Raw genomic sequence first — 13,501 nt, forward strand, 5'->3', positions numbered from 1 at the left:
AGAAAACAAGAAAATTAATGTTATTTTGCTAATTAATATCATTGCATTGCATGCAATGAATTGATCACTGCATGTCGTGCTAGTTAGTCTCAAGTCATTAAAAACATACACGCTCAACGTCTCTTATTGGTTGATTCCTTTATTCATGTCAATAAACAAAAAACGAGATGAAAACTAATGCATCGTGCCTAAGTGTTTTGAGATTATTTGGTTTTAATAAGATGACTTATAAACCAAAACGGGGGAGTACAAGACGTGTGAGCAATAATTGTGTCGATCTATTTAGGACTTTCATGCATGCATGTCCTTCTTTTGGAGTTATTAAACGGAAATACTATGTTATTTTGGCAACTAGATGATCCTGTGTGTTGCGGTGGAAATCTTATTAAAAATATATGGATAAATGATAAAATATTAAAATTAATAAAAAATAAATATAAAAAAAAATTACATGACTTAATTTTCTGGAAAAAATAATGCATGACACTACCGGAATCACGCTCGCTGCCGACAACCTAAGATATGCTGACGGCCTCCATCGACATATATTAAGTATGTCGACTACCTAGAGGAAACCGTCGGCATACCCTGTTCTTTGCCTACGGCAGCCGTCGGCGTATACAGGCCATCGGCATAGCCGAATCTACGCCTATGGTGCCCATCGGCATAGCCGCACCGTTGGCATATATGTGTGCACGGTCACCAGGTGGCTCACAACCGTTTGACGCCGTTAAACATATGCCGACGACCCTAACGGCCCCCGTCGGCATAGGTGATTTTGTTCACATCATCGATCCGTGGCTGGTGCCCCATCATCGATCTGAAGCGTGTACCGATCCGGGGCAAACTATGTCGACGGCCATACCATTGGCATAGCTATGTAATTTTTTTAACATTTTCCTAAATTAAAATTTGATTTACTTAGGGCATATATATAACAGTCTATATAGCTTCATTCTATAGCTCATGCCCATTTAATATAAAAGTCTATCTACTTTTGTACTACACAATTGTTTTTACAATGCATCGTCTTTTTAGCTGTGTGTATAGGCGCTAAATCATGGGGTGGTTAGACTAATCCCTAATGAAAAAACTATATGATGCACACACACCCCTTCGTAGAACAGGAGGATGGACGTCGCTAAGCACCCGACACATGGCTCCGTAGTGTGACCCCCTCACGGACGTCATCTCCGCCATCACACGGAGGGTGGAAACGGCCACGTCGGGGAGACACGGAGGGAATCTTGCGGTGGGTCAGGCCCGGACCTTGATCCAAAGTGTACCTATGTGGGCTGGCCTATCACAGCCAGGTGAAAATGTACATGGGTCAAACCCCGTCCGACAAAAGTCAAAGGCCTAGAACCGTCCAGTCAATAGTGCAAGGGTTAGACGGTACGGGGTATTTGGGGGGTAGCAATGCCGCCAGGTCTTGCGTTGGGCCCTCTTACACATCTAGAAGTGTGGTGGCGGGTGTAAGCACCCGACACACGGCTCCATAGTGTGACCCTCCTGACAGACGTCGCTACCGCCGTCACATGGAGGATGGAAACAACCATGTCGGGGAGAGTCACGAAGACAATCATGGGGTGGGTTGGGCATGTACCTTGATCTAAAGTGTACCTATGGGCTAGCCTATCACAGTCAGGTGAAAATGTCCATGGGTAAATGTTGGAAATATGCCCTAGAGGCAATGATAAAATAGTTATTATTATATTTCCTGTTTCAAGATAATCGTTTATTATCCATGGTATAATTGTATTGAATGAAAGCATAGATACATGTGTGGATATATATAGACAAAACAATGTCCCTAGTAAGCCTCTAGTTGGCTAGCCAGTTGATCAAGGATGGTTAAGGTTTTCTGACCATATGCAAGTGTTGTCACTTGATAACTGGATCACATCATTAGGAGAATGATGTGATGGACAAGACCCAAAGTATGAACGTAGCATGTGATCGTGTCATTTTGTTGCTATTGTTTTCTGCGTGTCAAGTATTCGTTCATATGACCATGAGATCATGTAACTCACTGACACCGGAGGAATACCTTGTGTGTATCAAACGTCACAACGTTACTGGGTGACTATAAATGTGCTCTACAGGTATCTCCGAAGGTGTCCGTTGAGTTAGCATGGATCAAGACTAAGATTTGTCACTCCGTACGACGGAGAGGTATCTCGAGGCCCACTCGGTAATACAACATCACATATAAGCCTTGCAAGCAATGTGACTCAGGTGTAAGTCACGGGATCTTGTATTACGGAACGAGTAAAGAGACTTGCCGGTAACGGGATTGAAATAGGTATAGAGATACCGACGATCAAATCTCGGGCAAGTAACATACCGAAGGACAAAGGGAATGTTATACGGGATTATATGAATCCTTGGCACAGAGGTTCAACCGATAAGACCTTCGTAGAATATGTAGGATCCAATATGGACATCCATGTCCCGCTATTGGATATTGACCGAGGAGTGTCTCGGGTCATGTCTGCATAGTTCTCGAACCCATAGGGTCTGCACACTTAACGTTCGATGACGTTTTAGTATAGTTGAGTTATAGGTGTTGGTGATCGAAGGTTGTTCGGAGTCCCAGATGAGATCACAGACGTCACGAGGGTTTACGGAATGGTCCGAAAACGAAGATTGATATATAGGATGGTTTCATTTGGTCACCGGAAAGATTTCAGGCATTACCAGGAGTGTACCGGGAGTGACAAATGGGTTCCTGGTATTCACCGGGAGGGGCCCACCCACCCGGGAGTGATCCCAATAGTACTAGGGTGGCGCACCAGCCCTTAGTGGGCTGGTGAGACCTTAGTGGGCTGGTGAGGGCAGCCCAAGTGGGCTATGGCGCCACAAGAAGAAAAAACAAAAGAAGAAAAAATAGGGAGGTGGGAAGGAAGAGGAGGACTCCTCCTTCCCAAATCGAATTGGAGTAGAAGTCCTCCTCCTCCCTTCGGCCAGCGCCCTTGGGGCTCTCTTGAGCCCCAAGGCTAGCCCCTCCCCTCCTCCTATATATATGGTGGTTTTAGGGGTTTTGAGACACAACTTTGCCACGTGCAACTCAAACCTATACCTCGTAGTTCTTACTCTAGATCGGATTTCTACGGAGCTCGGGCGGAGCCCTTCAGGAATAGGTCATCACCATCACTGGCACGCTGCCGGAGAACTCATCTACTTCCCCGTCTCTATTGCTAAATCAAGAAGGCAGAGATCGTCATCGAGTTGTACGTGTGCTGAACGCGGAGGTGCCGTCCGTTCGACACTAGATCGGAACGGATCGTGGGACGGATCGCGAGACGGTTTGTGGGACTGATCGTGAAGACGTACCACTACATCAACCGTGTTTCTTAATGCTTCCCGCTTAGCAATCTACAAGGGTATATGGATCCGATCTCCCTCTCGTAGATGAACATCACCATGATAGGTCTTCGTGTGCCTCGGAATTTTTTTTGTTTCCCATGCAACGTTCGCCAACATTCAAACCCCTGTTGGGAACGTCGCATGGGAAACAAAAATTTTCCTACGCGCACGAAGTCCTATCATGGTGATGTCCATCTACGAGAGAGGATTTCCGATCTACGTACCCTTGTAGATCGCACAGCAGAAGCGTTAGTGAACGCGGTTGATGTAGTGGAACGTCCTCACGTCCCTCGATCCACCCCGCGAACCGTCCCACGATCTAGTGCTGAACGGACGGCACCTCCGCGTTCAGCACACGTACAGATCGACGATGATCTCGGCCTTCTTGATCCAGCAAGAGAGACGGAGAGGTAGATGAGTTCTCCGGTAGCGTGACGGCGCTCCGGAGGTTGGTGGTGATCTAATCTCAGCAGGGCTCCGCCCGAGCTCCGCAGAAACACGATCTAGAGGTAAAACCGTGGAGGTATGTGGTCGGGCTGCCTTAAAAGTTGTCTCAAATCAGCCCTAATTGCTCCATATATATAGGAGGAGGGAGGGAAGGCTTGCCTTGAGGCTCAAGGAGCCCCAAGGGCTGCGCCACCAAGGGAGGAGGAGTCCTCCTCCAATCCTAGTCCAACTAGGATTGGAAAGTGGAGTCCTTCTCTCCTTTCCCACCAAGGGCTGGTGCGCCACCCCCAAGGCCTATGGGCTTCCCCGGGGTGGGTTACCCCCCCCCCCCCTATGAACACCCGGAACCCATTCGTCATTCCCGATACATTCCCGGTAACTCCGAAAACCTTCCGCTAATCAAATGAGGTCATCCTATATATCAATCTTCGTTTCCGGACCATTCCAGAAACCCTCGTGACGTCCGTGATCTCATCCGGGATTCCGAACAACATTCGGTAACCAACCATATAACTCAAATACGCATAAAACAACGTCGAACCTTATGTGTGCAGACCCCGCGGGTTCGAGAACTATGTAGACATGACCCGAGTGACTCCTCGGTCAATATCCAATAGCGAGACCTGGATGCCCATATTGGATCCCACATATTCTACGAAGATCTTATCGTTTGAACCTCAGTGCCAAGGATTCATATAATCTCGTATGTCATTCCCTTTGTCCTTCTGTATGTTACTTGCCCGAGATTCGATCGTCAGTATTCGCATACCTATTTCAATCTCGTTTACCGGCAAGTCTCTTTACTCGTTCCGTAATACAAGATCCCGCAACTTACACTAAGTCACATTGCTTGAAAGGCTTGTGTGTGATGCTGTATTACCGAGTGGGCCCCGAGATACCTCTCCGTCACACGGAGTGACAAATCCCAGTCTCGATCCATACTAACTCAACGAACACCTTCGGAGATACCTGTAGAGCATCTTTATAGTCATCCAGTTACGTTGCGACGTTTGATGCACACAAAGCATTCCTCCGGTGTCAGTGAGTTATATGATCTCATGGTCATAGTAACAAATACTTGACACGCAGAAAACAGTAGCAACAAAATGACACGATCAACATGCTACGTCTATTAGTTTTGGGTCTAGTCCATCACATGATTCTCCTAATGATGTGATCCCGTTATCAAGTAACAACACTTGCCTATGGCCAGGAAACCTTGACCATCTTTGATCAACGAGCTAGTCAACTAGAGGCTTACTAGGGACAGTGTTTTGTCTATGTATCCACACAAGTATTGTGTTTTCAATCAATACAATTATAGCATGGATAATAAACGATTATCATGAACTAAGAAATATAATAATAACTAATTTATTATTGCCTCTAGGGCATATTTCCAACAGTCTCCCACTTGCACTAGAGTCAATAATCTAGTTCACATCACCATGTGATTCCAACGAATCCAACACCCATATAGTTATGGGGTCTGATCACGTTTTGCTCGTGAGAGAGGTTTTAGTCAACGGTTCTGAAACTTTCAGATCCGTGTGTTCTTTACAAATCTTTATGTCATCTTATAGATGCTGCTACTATGTGCTAATCGGAAATACTCCAAATATCTACTCTACTATACGAATCCGTTTCAGTACTCATAGTTATTCGGATTAGTGTCAAAGCTTGCATCGACGTAACCCTTTACGACGAACTCTTTAACCACCTCCATAATCGAGAAAAATTCCTTAGTCCATCAGTTACTAAGGATAAATTTTGACCGCTGCTAGTGATTTAATCATGGATCACTCTCTGTACCTCTCAACAGACTTTGAGTCAAGGCACTCATCAGGTGCGGTACCCAGCATGGCATACTTCAGATTCTACGGCCAAGGCATAGAAGACGACCTTCGTCTATTCTCTTTATTCTGCCGGGGTCGGGTTTTGAGTCTTACTCAAATTCACACCTCACAACGCAACCAAGAACTCCTTCTTTGCTGATCTATTTTGAACTCCTTCAAAAACTTGTCAAGGCATGCATCTTGTTGAAACTTCTATTAAGCGCTTTCGATCTATCTTCATAGATCTTTGATGCTCAACGTTCAAGTAGCGCAATCCAGGTATTCCTTTGAAAACTCCTTTCAAATAACCTTGCATGCTTTACAGAAATTCTACATTACTTCTGATCCACAATATGTCAACCACATATACTTATCAGAAATTCTATAGTGCTCCCACTCACTTCTTTGGAAATACAAGTTTCTCAGAAACCTTGTACAAACCCAAAATCTTTGATCATCTCATCAAAGTGTATATTCCAACTCCGAGATGCCTGCACCAGTCCATTGAAGGATCGCTGGAGCTTGCATACTTGCTAGTATCTTTAGGATCGACAAAACCTCCTGGTTGTATCACATACAATGTTTGCTCAAGGAAACCGTCGAGGAAACAATGTTTTGACATCCTATGTGCAATATTTCATAAATAATGCAGCAACTACTAACATAATTCTAACAAACTTTTAGCATCGCTACGAGTAAGAAAGTCTCATCATAGTCAACTGTTTGATCTTGTCGGAAACATCTTTGCGACAAGTCGAGCTTTTCTTAATAGTGACTTATCACCATCATCGTGTGTCTTCCTTTTAAAGATCCATCTTTACTCAATAGTCCTATGACCATCAAGTAGTTCTTCCAAAGTCTACACTTTGTTTTCATACATGGCTCCTCTCTCGGATTTCATGGCCTCCAGCCATTTGTCGGAATCCGGGCCCACCATTGCTTTCTCCATAACTCGTAGGTTCATTGTTGCTCAACAATATGACCTCCAAGACAGGGTTACCGTACCACTCTGCAGTAGTATGCGACCTTGTCAACCTACGAGATTTGTAGTAACTTGATTCGATGCTCGATGATCACCATCATCAGCTTTCACTTCAATTGGTGTAGGCGCCACAGGAACAACTTCCTGCGCCCTGCTACACACTGGTTGAAGTGATGGTTCAATAACCTTATCAAGTTCTACCACCCTCCCACTCAATTCTTTCGAGAGAAACCTTTCCTCGAGAAAGGATCCGTTTCTAGAAACAAACACTTTGCTTTCGGATCTGAGATAGGAGATGTACCCAACTGTTTTGGATATCCTATGAAGATGCATTTATCCGCTTTGGGTTCGAGCTTATCAGACTGAAACTTTTTCACATAAGTGTCGAAGCCCCAAACTTTCAAGAAACGACGGTTTAGATTTCTCTAAACCTCAGTCTATACTGTGTCATCTCAACGGAAATACGCGGTGCCCTATTTAAAGTGAATGCGGTTGTCTCTAATGCATAACCCATAAACGATAGTGGTAATTCGATAAGAGACATCATAGCATGCACCATACCAAATAGTGCGTGACTATGACGTTCAGACACATCATCACACTATGATGTTCCAGGTGGCATGAACTGCAAAACAATTTCCACATTGTCTTAACTGCGTACCAAAACTCGTAACTCAGATATTCATTTCTATGATCATATCGTAGACAGTTTATCCTCTTGTTACGACGAACTTCACTCCGAAACAGAATTGAACTTTTCAATATTCCAGACTTGTGATTCATTAAGTAAATACTCTTGTATCTACTCAAATCGTCATTGAAGTAAGAACATAATGACATCCACTGCGTGCTTCAGCACCCATTGGACTGCATACATCAAAATGTATCACTTCCAACAAGTTACTATCTTGTTTCATCTCAATGAAAACAAGGCCTTGCTCATGTGGTGTGATTTGCATGTCACTAGTGATTCAAAATCAAGTGAGTATAAAGATCCATCAGCATGGAGCCTCTTCATGCAATTCATACCAACATGACTCAAGCGGCAGTGCCACAAGTAAGTGGTACTATCATCATTACCTCGTATCTTTTGGCACCAATATCATGAACATGTGTAACACTACAATCGAGATTCAATAAACCATTGAAGGTGATTATTCAAGCAAATAGAGTAACCATTATTCTCTTTAAATGAATAATCGTATTGCAATAAACACGATCCAATCATGTTCATGCTTAACGCAAGAACCAAATAACAATTATTTAGGTTTAACACCAATCCCGATGGTAGAGGGAGCGTGCGACGTTTGATCATATCAACCTAGGAAACACTTCCAACACGTATCGTCACCTCGCCTTTAGCTAGTATCCGTTTATGCCGTAGATTTCATTTCGTGTTACTAATCACTTAGCAACCGAATCGGTATCCAATACCCTCGTGCTACTAGGAGTACTAGTAAATTACACATCAACATCATGTATATCAAATATACTTCTTTCGACTTTTGCCAGCCTTCTTATCTACCAAGTATCTAGAGTTGCTCCGCCTCAGTGACTGTTCCCCTCATTACATAAGCACTTAGTCTCGGGTTTGGGTTTAATCTTGGGTCTCTTCATTAGTGCAGCAATTGTTTTGCCGTTTCACGAAGTATCCCTTCTAGCCCTTGCCTTTCTTGAAACTTAGTGGTTTTACTAATCATCAACTATTGATGCTCCTTCTTGATTTCTACTTTCGCAGTGTCAAACATCGCGAATTGCTCAAGGATCACGAAGCTCTCACAGCTTGGTGGCAGTGACTTTGGAGAACCATCACTATCTCATCTGGAAGATGAACTCCCACTTGATTCAAGCGATTGTCGTACTCAGATAATCTGAGCACACGCTCAACGATTGAGCTTTTCTCCCTTACTTTGTGGACAAAGAATCTTGTCAGAGGTCTCGTACCTCTTAACAAGGGCATACGCATGAAGTCACAATTTCATCTCTTTAGAACATCTCTTATGTTCCGTGACGTTTCAAAACGTCTTCGGCGCCTTGCTTCTAAGCCATTAAGTATTTTGTACTGAACTATCGTGTAGTCATCAGAAACGTGTATGTCGGATGTTCACAGCATCCACAGACGACGCTCGAGGTGCAGCACACCGAGTGGTGCATTAAGGACACAAGCCTTCTGCGCAGCAACGATGACAATCCTCTGCAAAGTTTGCTACTATCTACTTTCAACTAAATTTTCTCTAGGAACATATAAAAATAGTAGAGCTATAGCGCAAGCTACATCGTAATTCGCAAAGACCATTAGACTATGTTCATGATAATTAGTTCAATTAATTATATTACTTAAGAACTCCCACTCAAAAAGTACACCTCTCTAGTCATTTGAGTGGTACATGATCCAAATCCACTATCTCAAGTCCGATCATCACGTGAGTCGAGAATAGTTTCAGTGGTAAGCATCTCTATGCTAATCATATCAACTATACGATTCATGCTCGACCTTTTGGTCTCATGTGTTCCGAGGCCATGTCTGCACATGCTAGGCTCGTCAAGCTTAACCCGAGTGTTCCGCTTGTGCAGCTGTTTTGCACCCGTTGTATGTGAATGTTGAGTCTATCACACCCGATCATCACGTGGTGTCTCGAAACGAAGAACTGTCGCAACGGTGCACAGTCGGGGAGAACACAATTTCGTCTTGAAATTTTAGTGAGAGATCACCTCATAATGCTACCGTCGTTCTAAGCAAGATAAGGTGCATAAAGGATTAACATCACATGCAATTCATAAGTGACATGATATGGCCATCATCATGTGCTTCTTGATCTCCATCACCAAAGCACCGGCATGATCTTCTTGTCACCGGCGTCACACCATGATCTCCATCATCATGATCTCCATCAACGTGTCGCCATCGGGGTTGTCGTGCTACTCATGCTATTACTACTAAAGCTACGTCCTAGCAATATAGTAAACGCATCTGCAAGCACAAATGTTAGTTTAAAGACAACCCTATGGCTCCTGCCGGTTGCCGTACCATCGACGTGCAAGTCGATATTAACTATTACAACATGATCATCTCATACATCCAATATATCACATCACATCATTGTCCATATCACATCACAAGCATACCCTGCAAAAACAAGTTAGACGTCCTCTAAGTGTTGTTGCATGTTTTACGTGGTGACCATGGGTATCTAGTAGGATCGCATCTTACTTACGCAAACACCACAACGGAGATGTATGAATTGCTATTTAACCTCATCCAAGGACCTCCTCGGTCAAATCCGATTCAACTAAAGTTGGAGAAACCGACACCCGCCAGTCATCTTTGAGCAACGGAGTTACTCGTAGCGATGAAACCAGTCTCTCGTAAGCGTACAAGTAATGTCGGTCCGAGCCGCTCCGATCCAACAGTGCCGCGGAAATAAGAAAAGACTAAGGAGGGCAGAAAACGCACATCACCGCCCACAAAAACTTTTGTGTTCTACTCGAGAAGACATCTACGCATGAACCTAGCTCATTATGCCACTCTTGGGAACGTCGCATGGGAAACAAAAAATTTCCTACGCGCACGAAGTCCTATCATGGTGATGTCCATCTACGAGAGGGGATTTCCGATCTGCGTACCCTTGTAGATCGCACAGCAGAAGCGTTAGTGAACGCGGTTAATGTAGTGGAACGTCCCTCGATCCGCCCCACGAACCGTCCCACGAACCGTCCCGCGATCCGACCCACGATCTAGTGTCGAACGGACGGCACCTCCGCGTTCAGCACACGTACAGCTCGACGATGATCTCGGCCTTCTTGATCCAGCAAGAGATACAGAGAAGTAGATGAGTTCTCCGGCATCATGACGGTGCTCCAGAGGTTGGTGGTGATCTAATATCAGCAGGGCTCCGCCCGAGCTCCGCAGAAACGTGATCTAGAGGTAAAACCGTGGAGGTATGTGGTCGGGCTGCCTTAAAAGTTGTCTCAAATCAGCCCTAATTTCTCCATATATATAGGAGGAGGGAGGGGAGGCTTGCCTTGAGGCTCAAGGAGCCCCAAGGGCTGCGCCACCAAGGGAGGAGGACTCCTCCTCCAATACTAGTCCAACTAGGATTGAAAAGTGGAGTCCTCTCCTTTCCCACCTCTCTTTTTTCTCTTTTCTCTTTGATTTTCTATCCTTGGCGCATAGGGCCTTCTTGGGCTGTCCCACCAGCCCACCAAGGGCTGGTGCGCCACCCCAAGGCCTATGGGCTTTCCCGGGGTGGGTTGCCCCCCCCCCCTCAGTGAACACCCGGAACCCATTCGTCATTCCCGGTAACTCCGAAAACCTTCCGGTAATCAAATGAGGTCATCCTATATATCAATCTTCGTTTCCGGACCATTCCGGAAACCCTCGTGACGTCCGTGATCTCATCTGGGATTCCGAACAACATTCGGTAACCAACCATATAACTCAAATACGCATAAAACAACGTCGAACCTTAAGTGTGCAGACCCTGCGGGTTCGAGAACTATGTAGACATGACCCGAGTGACACCTCGGTCAATATCCAATAGCGGGACCTGGATGCCCATATTGGATCCCACATATTCTACGAAGATCTTATCGTTTGAACCTCAGTGCCAAGGATTCATATAATCCCGTATGTCATTCCCTTTGTCCTTCGGTATATTACTTGCCCGAGATTCGATCGTTAGTATCCGCATACCTATTTCAATCTCGTTTACCGGCAAGTCTCTTTACTCGTTCCGTAATACAAGATCCCGCAACTTACACTAAGCCACATTGCTTGCAAGGCTTGTGTGTGATGTTGTATTACCGAGTGGGCCCCGAGATACCTCTCCATCACACGAAGTGACAAATCCCAGTCTCGATCCATACTAACTCAACGAACACCTTCGGAGATACCTGTAGAGCATCTTTATAGTCACCCAATTACGTTGCGATGGTTGATACACACAAAGCATTCCTCCGGTGTCAGTGAGTTATATGATCTCATGGTCATAGGAACAAATACTTGACACGCAGAAAACAGTAGCAACAAAATGACACGATCAACATACTACGTCTATTAGTTTTGGGTCTAGTCCATCACATGATTCTCCTAATGATGTGATCCCGTTATCAAGTAACAACACTTGCCTATGGCCAGGAAACCTTGACCATCTTTGATCAACGAGCTAGTCAACTAGAGGCTTACTAGGGACAGTGTTTTGTCTATGTATCCACACAAGTATTGTGTTTCCAATCAATACAATTATAGCATGGATAATAAACGATTATCATGAACTAAGAAATATAATAATAACTAATTTATTATTGACTCTAGGGCATATTTCCAACAACCCCGTCCGACGGAAGTGAAAGGCCTAGATCCGTCCGGTCAACAATGTCAGGGTTAGATGGGACGGGGTACTTTGGGGGTAGCAATGTCGCCAGGTCTTGCGCTGGGCCCTCTTACACGTCTAGAAGTGTGGTGGCATGTGCAAGCACGCGACATGCGGCTCCATAGTGTGACCCCCTTACGGATGTCACTGACGTCGTCACACGGAGGGTGGAAACGGCAACGTCGGGGAGATACGTAGGGAATCTTGCGGTGGGTTTGACCCGGACCTTGATCCGAAGTGTACCTATAGGTTGGTCTATTAAAGTGGGGTGAAAATGTACATGGGTCAAACTCCGGCCGGCGGAAGTCAAAGGCCTTGATCGGTCTTTGAGTACGTGGATATAAGAACTGAATGTCACTAACATGTCTATTTTATTTCTCGGCATTCTTTGTGGTACTAATCTCCCCCTAATGCTAGAAATGTCCTTATTGGTGATGCAATCAGCATACGGGCTATGAATAATTTTGATTGATGGATTAATTTTTATTCCTCACATAGATCCTTAATTTTCTATGAGAGCCCATTGATGTACGCTGGAGTGGTGATATCGGTATGTAACCGATTTATCGCAGATAGGAAATACTTTGTTGGTTCCACATAATTACTACAAGGGGAAATTCGTATGCTATGTAGTTGGTACGATTTATATTATACTTACGGTGTGTAAGGCCGTATGTTACCAGCAAAGGCTGGTAAATTTACAATTATTTAAGATTGTTCATATAATTAATTTCACTATCTTTGAGAAGATATCAAATTAAACCATTATGGGCATATACATAAAGTATTATATATAATCAGACATTGCTTGCCAGATGAGTTCAACGGAGTTGTCCATTCGAATGAATTTATCCCTTGTTCAGGATAATTTGCTCTTACTTTGAGGAGTTGAGCAATTAATTTAGTTATATCATTCATGGTTTTTGTGACAAGAGACACGCTCGAAATCATTTTATAAATGTCTCCATGAGTACCATTAAGTATATATATAATACAACATAATGGTTGAGTAATCAACATATCTTCTTAATGTGTTCAAGAAAGAATGAGTGTCTCATTTGAATATTTAAGGTGAGAGAGCTTCAAAACTTATTTCCCCTATGGCCCATGTGGTGCGTATAAAATGTGATGATTTGAAAAATATTGTAACTTCAGAAGTTGTGACCAATATAATTGCCAATATTTTTTCTAATCAACCCCAAACCAGGATTGTAAGGCTTAAAGCCAAATATTTTGTAAGACTTAGAAAATTATTTTGTACGCAACAAAACTGAGTATGATTTGATTCATACATTCAAAAATTTATCAAATATAATGTTCAAGAAATAGGATATTGGATATTGCACTACATGTAGTAGTACAAGTATATGCAAAAAATATTTTGGGAATAATCATGATATTACATGAGGTCTCCGATATTACTGAAAAATGAATTACGCACACATATCATAGGCACAGAAGAATTGATCATTTTTTATTGCACTATATTTCTTGTT

The sequence above is a fragment of the Hordeum vulgare genome, chromosome 7H (assembly GCF_904849725.1).
Source record: "Hordeum vulgare subsp. vulgare chromosome 7H, MorexV3_pseudomolecules_assembly, whole genome shotgun sequence".
Lineage (NCBI taxonomy): Eukaryota > Viridiplantae > Streptophyta > Magnoliopsida > Poales > Poaceae > Hordeum > Hordeum vulgare.